The 15,389-nt window shown below is 38.0% G+C and overlaps 1 pseudogene; it reads left to right on the top strand.

Annotated features, from left to right (window-relative positions):
• The first annotated feature begins 244 nt into the window (after positions 1-244).
• On the top strand, positions 245-13,989 carry LOC124505862 (NXPE family member 1-like; annotated as a pseudogene).
• The last annotated feature ends 1,400 nt before the right edge of the window (positions 13,990-15,389 follow it).

The raw sequence follows: 15,389 nt of genomic DNA, 5'->3' as shown, positions 1-15,389 counted from the left end.
ACCAAACCCGTGGCAAGTTGTACCCAGGACTTTCACCCAGCTGAAAACATAGGAGACACCACTGGAACATCTGGTTCTACTAAAGGAAACCCCAAGATTTCTTCTATATAGGGCCAGTAACTTTAAGACCAGGAGACGTAGCTGACCTAATACATAGAGACAAACAGAGTCAGACAAAATGAGGAAAAAGATGAGTATGTTCCAAATGAAAGAACAACACAACTTCAGAAAAAGAATTAACAATATGGAGATAAATGACCTACCTGATCAAGAGTTCAAAGCAATAGTCATGAAGATGACCACACTTGAGAGAAGAGTGGATGAGCAGCTTGAAAACTTCAGCAAGGAAGCAGAAAATATAACCAATCAGAGCTGTAAAGTACAACAACTGAAATGAAAAATAGAGTACAGAGAATCAATAGCAGATAACAAGATGCAGGACAGATCAGTGATCGAAAAGAAGAAACCTCTAGAACAACATCAAGGATAATGCCATTCACATAGAAAACTTAAAGACATAATCACTGAAAATTTCCCTACACTGGGGAATGAAACAGACATCAAGCTCCAGGATTGACAGAGAGCTCCAGTGTGAACCCAAAAAGGCCCACATCAGGACAGATACTAATTTTGACATAAAAATTAAAGAGAATTTTTAAAGGAGCAAAAGAAAAGCAATTGCTTACTTGCAAGAACACCCATTTTAAGCTTTAAGTTGATTCTTGAACAGAAACTTTGCAGGCCAGAATGCAGTGGTATGGTATATTTGAAGTACTGAAAGGAAAAAACCTACAACCAAGTATACTGAAACCAGGAAGGTTAGCATTCAGAATTGAAGGAGACATAAAGAAGTTTCCAGATGAACAAAAGTTAGAGTGTATCACCACTAAAATGGCCATCTAAGACATATTAGACTTCTTTAAAAGGAAAAAAGAGCCAATAGAGAAAAAGCAGACCAAAAATTTACAAAAATACTAATATCAATTTCATATACAGTTAAGAGATACAAAAAAGATAGGAAATATTTCATATACATGGAAGAGGGAGTAAAAACATAATTCTTTTAGAATGTGTTCAAACTTAAGCAACAGTCACCTTTACATGAAGTGCTATATGCATAGGATGTTATATATGAACATCATGGTAACCACAAATCAAACTATAAAAGAAAGGAATCACAAGGGAAGAAAGAGAAGAAAAAAGGAAAATAAAATTAACAACATGGGAACAAGCACATATATATTAAATAATTACCTTAAATTAAATGGACTGAATGTTCCAATCAAAATAGACTGAATGGATTTCAAAAAGAAAACAAAAGATCCACCCATATGTTGTTGACCCACTTCAGACCTAAAGACACATGATATTCCATGCAAATAGAAGCAGGGGGGGGAAAGCCAGTGTGGCTATACTTATATCAGACATAATAAACTAAGAAAAAGACTATAGCAATATACAAGGGCAATGAATAATAAGTGATAAGCAAGAGGATACAACAACTATAAATATCTGTGCACTTACCATAGGCGCACCTGAATATATAAAAAAAATATTAACAGACATAGGGGAGAAATTGACAATAATACACTGATAGTAGGGAACTTGAACACCCCACTTACAGCAATAGAAAGATCATCCACACAGACAGTCAATAAGAAAGAGTGGCTTGAAATGATACATTAGACCAAATGAACTTAAAATATACACATAACATGCCATCCACAAATAGCAGAACACACGTTCTTTATATGCACATGAAACACTCTCCAGGATACATCACATGTAAGAACACAAATTTAAATAAATTCAAAAAGATTGATCTTTTGCAAACACAATGGTATGAAACTAGAAATCAATTACAAAAATAAAACTAGAAAACATGGATGTGAAACAACATACTACTAAACAACCAATGGGTTAATTAATGGAGAAAACAAGAAGGAACTTAAACATGAGGACACAAATAAAACTGGAAATATCATGGTCAAAAATCTTTGAGACACAAAAGCAGTTCCTAGAGGGACATATATGACAATAGAGCCATCAGAAGCAACACTTAATGGAGTCAGAAAAACTAAAAACACACCCAAAATTAATAAAAGCAAAAAAACAATGAAATACTTTAAAACAGAGTTCATTATTTGAAAAAAGAAACTGGGGATAAAAAAAATGAACTCTTACCATTTGCAACAATGTGGATGGAACTAGAAAGTATTATGCTAAGCAAAATAAGTCAGGCAGAGAAAGACAAATAACAGATGATTTCACTCATTTGTGGAATTTAAAAACAACAGATGAACATACGGGAAGGGAAGGAAAAATAATAACAGAGAGAGAGGCACACCATAAGAGTCTTTTAAATATACAGAATAAACTGAGGGTTGCTGGAGGGGAGGTGGGGGAAGGATGGGCTAAATGAGTCACAGACATTAAAAGAGGTCACTTTAATTTTTTGAGGAAACTTCAGACTGTTTTCCAGAGTGGCTGCACCAGTTTGCATTCCCATCAATAGTGCACAAGGGTTCCCCTTTCTCTACTGTTCCCTGAGTTGTTAATTTTAGCCATTCTGACCAGTGTGAGGTGGTCAGAATTGGTTTTGATTTGTATTTCTCTGATGATGAGTGATATTAAGCATGTTTTATAGGTCTGTTTGCCATCTGGAAATGTCCATTCATGTCTTCTGCCCATCACTTAACTGGATTATTTGGGCTTTGGGGGTGTTGAGTTTGGTAGGATCTTTATAGATTTTGGTTACTAACCCTTTATCCAATGTAGCATTTGCAAATATCTTCTCCAATTCCATTGGTTGCCTTTTAGTGTTGTTCCCAGCAATTGCACTACTAGGCATTCATCCAAAGGATACAAAATACTGATTTGAAGGGGCACACTCATGCCAATGTTCATAGCAGCACTATCCAAATTATGGTAAGAGCCCAAATGTCCATCAAGTGATTAAGAAGATGTAATATACGTATATACACATATATATCTCACACACACACAATGACAAATGATGAAAAAGAAGTCTTGCCATTTACAACAACGTGGATGGAACTGGAGGGTATTATGCTAAGCAAAATAAGTCAGAGAAAGATTATCATATGATTTCACTCATATGTGGAATTTGAGAAACTCCACAGATGAACATGGGGGAAGGGTAGTAAGAATAAGATAAAAACAGGGAGGCAAACCATAAGACTCTTAAATATAGAGAAGTTGCTGGAAAGGAGGGTGGGTTAAATGGGTGGCAGGCATTACCATGGGCACTTTTCAGGATGAGCACTAGGTATCATATGGAAGAGATCAGTCACTGAATTCTTCTCCCAAAACCATATAAAGCACTTGATAAAATTCAGCATTCATTTATGATAAAAACTCTCAAAGTATGTGTAGAGGGAATATACCTCAACATAAGAAAGGCAGTACATGACACATCCTCAGCCAACATCATACTCAGTGATGAAAAACTAAAGCCTTTCTTCTAAGATCAGGAACAAGATAAGGATGTCCAGCTTCATCTCTTGTATTCAACATACTACTAGAAGTACTAGCTGCAGCAATTGGAGAAGACTAAGAAATAAAGTTATCTAAAATTGGTAAGGAAGATGCAAAACTGTTACTATTTCTAGATGACATGATACCATATATGGAAACCCTAAAGATTTCAACACACTGTTAAAACTAATGAATTCATTAAAATTCAGGATACAAAATTAAGAATATAATCCCACTTAAAATTGCATTAAAAAGAATAAAAAACCTAGGAAAAAATATAACCAAGTTGGTGGAAGACCTATACTTGAAAACTATAAGACCCAGAGGAAGGAAACCATGCTCATGGATTGGAAGAATATTGTTAAACTGTGCATTCTACCCAAAGCAATCTACAGATTCCATGCAATCCTGATCAAAATACCAACAGTTTCTTTTCCCACAGAACTAGAACATACAATCCTAAAATACTCATGGAATTACAAAAGTCCCCAAATTGCAAAAGCAATTTTGAAAAAGAACAATACGAGAGATCTCAGAATCCCAGATTTAAATATATACTACAAAGCTACAGTAGTCAAAAATATCAACACATATCAAGGGAACAGGGTAGAGATTCCAAGAATCTACACATTTATGGTCAATTAATATATGACAGAAGAGGCAAGAATATACAAAGGAGAAAACATAGTCTCTTCAATAAATAGTGTTGCAAAAACTGGACCACTTTCTTACACCATAAACTCAAAATTGAAGATCTGAAACCATAAAACACTTAAAGAATAACCTGGACCCTAGCCTTAGCAACATTTTATGGACATCTCCTCAGGTAAGGGAAACACAGCAAAAATGAACTACTGGAACTATGTCAAACCAGAAGATTTTGCCCAGTGATGGGAATTTTCAACAAAAAGAAAAGGCAACCTATTCAATGGGAGACAGTATTAGCAAATGATATATCCAATAAGGTATTAATATTCAAAATATATAAAGAACTCACACAACTCAACACCAAAAATAATACTAACCTTATTTAAAAAATGGGCAGGGGCCCTGAATAGTCATTTTTCAAATAAGTCATACACATAACCATCAGACACATGAAAAGATGCTCAACGTCACTCATCATTGGAGAAATGCAAATCAAAAGCACAATGAGCTATCACCTCACAGCTGTCAGAATGTCACCGAGACAAGAAATAACAAGTGTTAGCAAATATGTGGAGAAAAAGGAACTCTAGTGCACTATTGGTGGGAATATAAATGCATCCTGTAGGCAAAAACAATGGGAAGATTCCTTGAAGGTTAAAAATAGTAATACCTTGGGTCACCTGAGGGGCTCAGTCGGTTGAGCATCTGACTCGGCATAGGTCATGATCTCGCAATTTATGGGTGTGGGCACGGCATCAGGCTCACGGGTGTCACTGTGGAGCTGTCTTGCCTCTGCCACCATTTGTACCCTCTCTCTCAAATAAGCTTTAAAAAAACATAGACAAGCCATCCAGTAACTGTACTTCTGGGTATTTACCTGTAGAAAATGAAAACCCTCATTCAGAAAGACATATGCACCCTTATGTTTACTGAAACATTACTTAGATGAGCCAAGATATGGCTAAGTGTCCATCAATTGAAGAATGGATAAAGAAGATACAAGGTACATACAAAATAGAAGATTACTCAGCCATGAAAAAGAATGGAATATTGCCATTTGCATCAACATGGATGGAACTAGAGGATATTATGCTAAGTGAATTAAGGCAAATACCTATGATTTCATTTATATGTGGAATCTAAAATATAAACAAATAAAGAAAAACAGAAATCGACTCAGGACTATTGGTTGCCTGAGGAGAGAGCAGGGTAGGAATAAGCATAACACATAAAGGGGATTAAGAAGTACCATCTTCCATTTATAAATAATAGTATAACAACTTTGTATAGTGACACATGGTTACATTGACTGTGGTGAACATTTTGTAATGTACAGAAATGGCAAATCGCTATGTCATATACCTGGCAGAAATGTAACATTGTATATCAATAAAGTTGAAAATAAATTTTTAGGATATTTACACATCTTTCAAAATTATCAGTTTAAATAATACTGATGATAATAGGCAAATAAACAATACAATTCATAACTAAAATGACTTGAAGAGGTTCATTTCATTATGTCACATACCTGGTAATGTCAGCTTGGGTCTGGTCTAAACTTACTGATCTCATTCTATCAATGGAACACTTCAATGAAATCCTTATACCCTGAACTATCACTGATCCCGTTAAAGTCACCAACAGAGACTGAGCAAAGAATAAAGGGAATCATAGAGAAACCAGACCCGCTGACCCCACCCAGATCTTTCACCTGCATGAACACCACCCCTAGTGCTGCGCACAGCACAGCACCGTTCTCCGCGGGGGGGGGGGGGGGGCAGTTAGACATCCTAACGGAGGTGAGGGGCCCTTTGGGATGCAGGAAGGAAATTGGTGGTGATTCCCTGAGGGCTGGGATCTGGGATGTGCTCCCCATCTCAAAAAGCAGGCACGACACGAATGGAGGCAGACTTCAACAACAGCACCTACCTTGTCAGCTTCAGTCTGTTCTGGGAAGGCCAGGTCTCCATCTCTCCTGATCATCCACCCCAGTGAAGGAGTATTCTGGAGGGCAAAGAGCCAAGGCTACGACAGGGTTATTTTCAATGGTAAATTTGTTAATGGAACTACTCATGTCTTCATTGAATTTGGCCTGACCCCAAACTCACGTATGAGCTGTGGGAGTACTTGTATACCCAAGACCAAGAAGCCTTCTACTACCTGAAACCTCAGGACACACACTGTGAGGCTCTGACTCACAGGGCCACCAGGAATTGAGAAATGTCTTATCTTGCTGTGAAGGAAAAAAGCCTTTTTGTACACATCAATATACTTTTAGATACCCGGGAAGTTCTGTGGGCAGAGCTACATTCAATTAATATTGAACACAACACTTTCCGATAGCTGTCCTACTCGATATGTGGAGTGTTTAGGAGACCCCTTTTTATGATTTCCACTCCCTAGGTTGGCATTCTCACCAAAATGTTCCTGCCCAAAGTGGAACTCGGTATTATATGTACCTGTACTTTCCCGTGAAAACACACATCCTTTACCACAGACCTAGGTCTTACAAAATACGTTCAGTGTAAAGGTATTCTGATATGTGTTTAAAATGTTATGCCAAAAAAAAGGATTCTTTGATGAAGTATGGAACGTCCATGTACGTTCATCCCCTATATCAAAGTGTGTAAATTCTACCTCTTAAATATCTTTTGCATTTATCCACTTCTCTCCAAGCCTAGTACTGCTGAGTTCAGATCATCATCATCTCATCTAGATTACTTGTCACAGCTTCCCTCCCACCAAATTTACCCTCCCTAATCGGTTGTCTATACTGCATCCTAAGTAACCTTTCCAAAAATCCAACTTCTACTGGTCATCTCCATTTGATCTCAAGATCAGATATTCCTCGGGGCGCCTGGGTGGCACAGTCGGTTAAGCGTCCGACTTCAGCCAGGTCACGATCTCGCGGTTTGTGAGTTCGAGCCCCGCGTCAGGCTCTGGGCTGATGGCTCGGAGCCTGGAGCCTGTTTCCGATTCTGTGTCTCCCTCTCTCTCTGCCCCTCCCCCGTTCATGCTCTGTCTCTCTCTGTCCCAAAAATAAATAAACGTTGAAAAAAAAATTAAAAAAAAAAAAAAAGATCAGATATTCCTCAGCATGTACTGCTCAGGCTGAAGGAGTCCATACTCCCCAGGTTGCGATGTAGTGATTCTTAAAATCCCCCAAACAGTCCTCCACAAACTGGGTTGAAAGCATATTTCTCCTATCAGAGCTGCATCAAGGTCATGCCTTTCTTCCCTTACTCACAAACAGATGCTCACTTCCTGGCCTCCTGGATCTCTATTAAGCTGGAAAATTTCATTGCTTAGAATGAAGTATCAGGGTCTCTTCATAAGCCCCTTTGCGAAGGGTAACTAGGTACCACCACAAATCCTTGAACTTACGGTCCAAGCCCTGAGAAAACCTGTCAGTTCCAGACTCCTTTGCTCCTTTCATAACTTCCTATAAGTTTCAAGGGCTCAGTCCATTTCCTCTTTTCATTCCTGAGGATTCACTTTTCCTAAGGTTGATGATAGACTGTAATGTTAGCTTCTCAACACCTTTCTTGGTGGTTTTCAAAGTCAAGTTTGCAGTCTTCCTCCCTTACACTTTCAAAAAATATGCTGAGAGGAAGTAAAGTATGGATAGCAAACATGGAAAAACAACACACATTTCAGGTCTTACGTACTTTTCCAGGTGTTGATCTGTAGTCTCTGAAAGAAGTAAAAGTTCAGTTGGGTTTCTGGTCTTTCCCTTTTATCTCTGATGGTGCACCTCACCAAATCTTTTCCTACCCACTAACCATCCTGAGGCCTAAAGTCACAGTAATGGATGAAAATGTGATCTCTTCCTTTTTCTGACTTGAACCTAAGGAGTCATCCACAGCAGAAAATTAAGTACCGCTTCTATCCATTGTACCTAGCACCTGGATCCCCGTTCCCCCTTTATCCCCTTTCTGCTTGCTATCACTTACATACACATGTACACAGGTTTAAAACAGTGAGTCAAAGGGAGGATAAGAGCTCTGAAGCAGGAAGGTAGTCTTTCATCAGCTGGAGGAAAGAAATACAATGTACATTGATTCATGCATCAGACCAAACACCACTTTCTGCCAGCCACTTTGATAGATAATAGGGAAATAGCAGATCAGAAAAATGCATTACCTTCCTTGATAAGGTTTACAATTGTCAGAAGGCAAATTTCTAGGAAAAAATGGGAGGTAAGCACAGCAAGAAACATGTATAAAGAAATAAGCAGCAACCCTGTGACAAAAGGTCTGCAGACCATGCTAAAGAGCCTGAACTCCTCAAGGAAGCGGTTGGGATTTTAAAGAGTAATGAATAGTTACATTTGCAACTAGAAAGGGTGCTCTGGAAGTTGCGTTGAAAAATTTAGGTAGGGTAAAACTGAGACAGCTTGGTTAATTGGAGACCCACATTAATCCAAGAAAAATATTACATGAACTTCAAAAAATGATGTGTAAACGAGAGAAGACAACTTGCATATCAGGTAAATATTTTGAATCACAAATTTCGAGGACACACTGATTGCATGTGGCAGATGAGCAGAGTGGCCTTGGACTTGACGTGCTCTCAGAAAGGGAGAGAGTTTTCCAAAATGCTAATCCACATACAATGCCCAATATATGCAAAATTCACAACAATAATAGTTGTCAGTTGTAGAAAATTTTAAGTTATTTCTTACTCACAAGCAAAAGAGTTGTATTACCTGTATTGTGTGGACAGACAGGCCAATTTATGATCTTATTTTTTGAAGGTCCAATGTGGCAGGTGAAATGATGAAACCTCCTAAAGTCATTGACATCTCCCAGTGTAACAGTAAGTTTGCTCTGTCCTATGGTAGGTGGTACTTGTCCTGGATCTTCCAAGAGTCATTCTTACACAGGGGGATGGTGATCAGTACCAGTCCTAGTAATCATGGATTTCCTGGAGCTCAAGTCCTAGCAGGTGTCTGCGGTATCAATCACCTTGTATTTTAAAGAGAGAAATCAGTTCAAAGAAATTATTTCCAACTCGTTTTATAGCAGATTTCATAGCCATTTTTCCTAAAGGGGAAAGTATCAATATTCTACATTCATATTTAAACATGGTAGTGCATCTCCTAGAGTTGGTGATTCTGTCTGGGGCACTGTGCAAATGTCTTTGATGGTTACCCACGGCTTCAGAGTTGGAACATTTTGGTTTCGTTGGCCGAATTCTCTGTTGGCATAACTTCCTAACCTTTAGTTTATGCACTTAGCAATTTTATATGGAGTTTCCATTTTATTAAATGGGTTTTAGTGGCAACTGTAAAGCCATGTTACTTAGAATAATGTTTATACTAGGCTTTAAAATAACTTCCTTTAAAGCTTATCTGAGTTTACCAATAACATTCATTTTGAGATTTATTTCAACTAATGATTTATTGCCTAATATTTATTCATGTATTCTGCAAATGTTTATCAAGGTTCTAATAGATATGAGGCATTATGGGCAAATGGAGAAAAATAAATGTTCAGCAAGGTTGCAGTCGGAAAGACATTCAATGTAGCAATTCTATAAAGAAAGTAAAAGGTAGAGGGCTTATGTTAAAGTTTATATTTGACTTAGCCCTGAAGGATATCTGTAGACAAAGAATGAGGCAAAAGAGAAAACTCATAAGGATCATGAGTAAGATTGCCAGGCTTAGCAAATAATAATCTAGGGTATAATTTAGATTTGAGTAATTTTTAATTTTTTATGCATATTACATGAGATAAAGGGTAAATACTGCATGGGAAATTACTAAAAAAATTTATTGTTAGAAATAATTCAAGTTTAATTTGGTATCGATAGGCCAATGGAGTGGAAATATTTGAGGAAATACAGCAAAGGAAGAGACTAGAAAAAAGAAACTAAATCATGGAGGTTCTCATATACTATGCTGAGAATTTGAGGGTTCATTCAGAAGGCTTTTGAAAGCTACAAAAATCAACTAAGGAAGAAAGTGATACAATCCACTTTGTGCTTTAAAAGGCCATTTCACAAATTTAACAAAATGTGTATGACCTACAGAAAAAATGTTTTAATGTTACTAAGGGATATAAAATAAGGGTGTTTTTTTCTTCTATTTATATACATTTTGTTGTTGGACGGGATGATTTGACGTTGAAAAGGTGTCATAATGGCTTAAAATAATACAAATATATCATCTTGCAGTTCTGTAGTTCAGTAGTCAAATATCTGTCTCACTGAGCTAAAATAAAAGTTGAGCAGGGCAGCATTCCTTTCTGGAGGCTGTAGGGCAGAATCAGCTTCCTCACCTTTTCCAGCTTCTAGAGGTGCCCTTGTTCCGCACAGCCCCCTTCCTCCATTTTCCAGAGCTACAACAGTAGGCCAAGTCCCCCATAACAGCTTTCTGATCCACTCTTCTGCCCTCCCTCTCCCACTTTTGAAGACTAATGAGATTTAGGTTGGTCCCACCTAGATCATCCAGGATTATCTCTCATCCCAAAATCCATACCTTTCATCACATTTGGAAACTCCCTTTTGCCATGGAAGGTAACACATTCACAGGTCCCAGGAATTAGAATGCAGATATCTTAGCAGAGGGGGGGATGCTAGTCTCCCTGCCATAATCTTTAATCAACAAGTCTAATGGAATCTTAATAATTCTGGAGTAGGCTTAACAGTATATTGATAATGTTAAGTAAAGTAAACATTAAGACTAATCATAAGAAAATTTGTCGTAGGGGCACCTAGGACCTCATTGGACCTTCAAGAGTCAGTTGAGCATCTGACTCTTGATTTTGGCTCACGTCATGATCCCAGGGTGGTGGGACAGAGCCCCACGACAGGTCTACCCTGAGCATGGAATCTTCTTAGGAATCTATCTCCCTTTCTGTCCCTCTCCTGCTTGTACTTTCTCTAAAATAAATAAAATGAAAAAAAATTTTAATTTTAATTAAAAAATTTGTTATATATTTGAGATAGTCTTTCAAAGCACTTAGTTTGATACATGGCAAAATGAATACTCTGACACATATATATTGTACAAGATATGGTTTACAATAATAAGCACAAAGGCTATCTTCCTACCAAAGTATGCCAGTACATTAGGATTATTAAGATTCCAGGGTTATGATCGTCAGTCATCCAGGCGCAATGCTATCAAACCTCATAGAACCCCAAACATGTCACACTGAAGTTTTGATATAATTATAGGATTATGGAAACTCTCATGAGCAAGCCTAATCACTATGACTTAACAATTCTTTCAGGTAATCCTGGAATAGCTAGTTCAGAATTTTCCAATTCTTCCACTAGCACCATTTTTCCACTTTGTAGGTTACACAGTACAACCATGCTTATGAATATTCTGTGGAGACAGACAGCCAGAGACTGCAAGGCCTCTGGGGGTGCTAAGCATGCAGAGTAAAGCAAAGACTGGGTGTGGTCTTCCAGGACCCATTCTCACTTCCCTCTGTGGTAATAAAACACTGCAATTGTAGCTAGGCCCGTGATCACCCAACTACAGGCTGTCTTCCTTGAAGCTGGTGGTAACCATAACTAGACTTTTGACTGGATTATGAGTGGAAGTGATATGGGAAACTTCTGGGTCATGCCTTCAAAAGTAAAACACCTTGACCTCTGCTTCCTACCGGCTGAACTCTCGATATAATGCTGAGAGATGAAAGATCCATGTTAGACGATGAGACTGAAGTCATAAGAATAGCACCTCCATTGTGACGGTGGTATCATGGGTGCATGCATATGTTCAAACTCATTCAACTGTATACATTAAATACATGCAGTAATTTGTATGCCAAGTATATCTCAATATAGCTATAAAAAATTAAAAAGTTAAGATTACCATACCTTCTCAAAAAAAAAAAAAAAAGTAGCAGAACAAGACAGAAAGTGTCCTTGAAAGCATGTAATGTCATATCAGCCCTGGCTTGCTCAGTTAGGACTGTTTTGTGGGGGATAAATAAATGTATAGGCTTAAGTCATTATTATTTGCTTTCTAGATAATACAGAATATGATATCAGTATAGAAATGCTTTGTAACAAACCTAAAATACAAGGCATGAACTCAGTGGTGGGGGAGGGGGGCATGTACTGAGTGAAAAGGAAACAAGACACGTAAAACATCTGAGGATTTTCATTATGCCATAGCAAAACTTTCGGTGCATTGCTGCCTGCAATGCCTTGGAAAGCAGACTATGTGCCAACAGAGCCTTTAAATCTAATGTAACTTGCTGGAAAATCTCAGAATATTGGTTTGCACTGTCTGCTGTATGTTAGTTTTTGTGAAATCCTATCTAAATATATCCATTCAAGCTACGTATTTCATAGTGTTTGGACTTTTTAAAATGCGGACATACTATATTTTAAGCTATTTTTTAACAAAAAAAATATTCTTATAAAAATTTCATAGAAAAAATAAGACAACTGCTTCACTAATGGAACAAAGGTAAGTAATTTGGTGCAAGGACACCAACTGTCAGATCACTAATATTCAGGTTAGAGACAAAAGCCTAAGTCACTGAAGAGTCTGCAGTGATGGCAAAACTTCAAAACTTAGCTAACAGCCAGATTTGGGAGAAAACGAACAAGGAGGAGTCAAGATGACTCAAAATCTCAAAGAAATGCATAGAAATGGCTAAAACAAAGCTGGTGATCAAAGAATAGTAGGAGGAAGGAATTAGGAAACAGGAGTATGAGAAAGAAATCAAAAAGTGAAGGACAGAGAAAGATTAGATATTTAACTTACGCCAATAAAATCACTTACCACAAGTGTCTCTGTTATTAGAGTGAAAAATTAAAAGGATAATGCCAAGTCAGAATGAAGACTCCTGTCCCTGGTGGTTATACTTCAGAAGGAAGGTGGATTACATTTTGTAACCAGATTCAGTTAAATACAATGGAGATAAATGGCTCTTTGAAAGGAACATTCATTTATCTCCTGGGAGACTCTACCTTGCATCACTGGATCGAACACTTATCCAAACTTGTAAAAAAGTATGTAATTATGTTATATTATTTTAGAAATTCAGGCTGATATTAAAGTACTATTAATGAGATCTCTATTCTCTCACTTTGATTGTCTTATTTTCAACTTCATTTCACTTTCTAGGTTTGAGCCTTTTAATTTAAAACGTTTTATTCCCATTTTCACAAGAAATGGTGTTTCTCCTTATGAATTCCAATGAAAACTTTACATTTTGATTGATATTTCACACATACGAACAGATAATCTACCCCAAAGCGTAGGATGTTCCAGTAAGAAATAATCTAGATGGATGACTATTTTAAATGATAGAATAATCATTGCCTTCAAGTTAAAATTTTATTTTTTTATAAACTTTTTTCATCTTCCTGGAACTGGAATTTTTGAGAAGCATTTATTCTTGGGTGCAGAAAGACACATTCAGATTCAGTGGCAAAAAATATAGGTACTCTTTTGTCACCCTTCAGCTCTACTCTGGGATATATTCCTCAGGAAACTGATGGGATATCAGATGACAAAAGCACAGCCATCGTCATCACACGTGGCCAACACTTCAGGCCCTTCCCCATTGACATTTTCATTTGCAGGGCCATGAATGCCCGAGAAGCTATTACACTACTATTCCTAAGAAGCCCAGCCACTAAAGTGATCTTTAAGACAGAAAACAGGAAGATGCACATACACACAGTCAGGTTTGGAAACTTCCGTGGTTACATTCAATATCGTACCATGAGGACATTTTCAAAGATCTCGGTGTGTATGTCACTGATGCCTGGGACATGACTATTACACAAGGCACTAATAGTGTCTACCTACATGACTGTGTAATTAGATATCAGATCAACATGTTTTTAAACTCCATTTGCTAAAGCATAAATATACAAAACCCCTAGAACCAATCTCTACAAATAATTCGATTTGTATTTCAAAGAATCCATCTGGACAGGGGAAGGACATTTAAGAACAAACACAAACAATGTAGGATGCAAAGCCAAGAAAATCAGACATGAAGAATGATTATACCGTCCCTGGAGATTGTCTACATGTGATAATAAATGTTCATATTCCTTAAGCAGGTTTGGGTCATACTTTCTGTTACTTGTGGCTGAAAGCATCCTAACTTGACACTTTATTAGGGTAAAAGAGAATAAACATGTGATCGTCTTGATGGTCTAAAACATACATTATCTAACATTTTCTGTAAAAGACTAGAAAATAAATGTTTTACACTTTGTAGTCCATTCATCTCTCTCACAACTGCTCAATTCTTCCATTGTAGGGTGAAAACAGCCATAGACATGTAAATGAATGAGTATGGCTATATTCCAATAAAACTTTACGACAATGAAAGCCAAATTTCGTATAGTTTTATTCTTCTTTAGATGTTCTCCCAGCTTAAAAAAAAAATACAAAACCATTCTTAAACTTCCAGGGAAAATGGCAAAGTAGAAAGATCCTAGGCTCACCTTGTCCCATGGATACATCTAGGTAACACCTACATCAGTATAAATAACCCAGAAAAGGACCCAAAGACTGGCAGAACAGACTCTCCACAGCTAAATGTATAAAAAAGGCCACATCAAAGAGGGTAAGAAGGGTGGAAACACAGGAGCCAAACTCACCAATGGGAGAGGGGAAAAGAACAGACCCCACACCGGGTACCCAGGCATGGGGAACTACACTGGGAAGATGAATCTCCATATTTGGCTTTAAAAACCAGAAAGGCCTAACTCTGTGAGCTCCCTCAATCAGTGGTGTTAACACCTGGAACTTTAAAAATCAGCAGGCTCAGCTCAGGGAGAGCCAAAGGGTGACAGGAAAGGGAGTCCCTGCCTTTAAAGAGGCAGCACAACAAACAGCCCTTTTGAGATACAACAGACAAGCAGCAGTTTGAAAAATGCCTGGGGTATACAGGAGGGAAATTTGTTTACTAAACTCAGAGTATGTGCTGAAGGGGTAGAGATCTTTGGGAGAATTCTCTAAGACAAAAGAGCTGGGAGATGCCATTCCCTCTCCCACCTCCCAGCTTAGATACACAGACATCTGCCAGAAACAGCCCAGCATGAAAACCCTACGCCTAGCTTGCTAACAGCATGCCCTGCGCCCACACTCTTCTGTGGACTCACCCCTGCAATCCAGCATCAGTGGGAGTTTTCCCGGGTGGCTGCAGATCGCCTCTTGTGGCAGAACAGGCAGGCCCTGTTGGTACCTTGTGATCTGCCCCTGTGTTCTCCTGTGGATCCATCTCCTCCAATGTGCCCTTGGCAGG

Source organism: Lynx rufus, unplaced genomic scaffold (genome assembly GCF_022079265.1).
Source record: "Lynx rufus isolate CCGP_SWC_20201006 ecotype Redwood Valley unplaced genomic scaffold, mLynRuf1.p SCAF_9, whole genome shotgun sequence".
Lineage (NCBI taxonomy): Eukaryota > Metazoa > Chordata > Mammalia > Carnivora > Felidae > Lynx > Lynx rufus.
The sequence above is the reverse complement of the archived record's forward strand: the minus strand, read 5'-3'. Positions and strand labels throughout refer to the sequence as shown.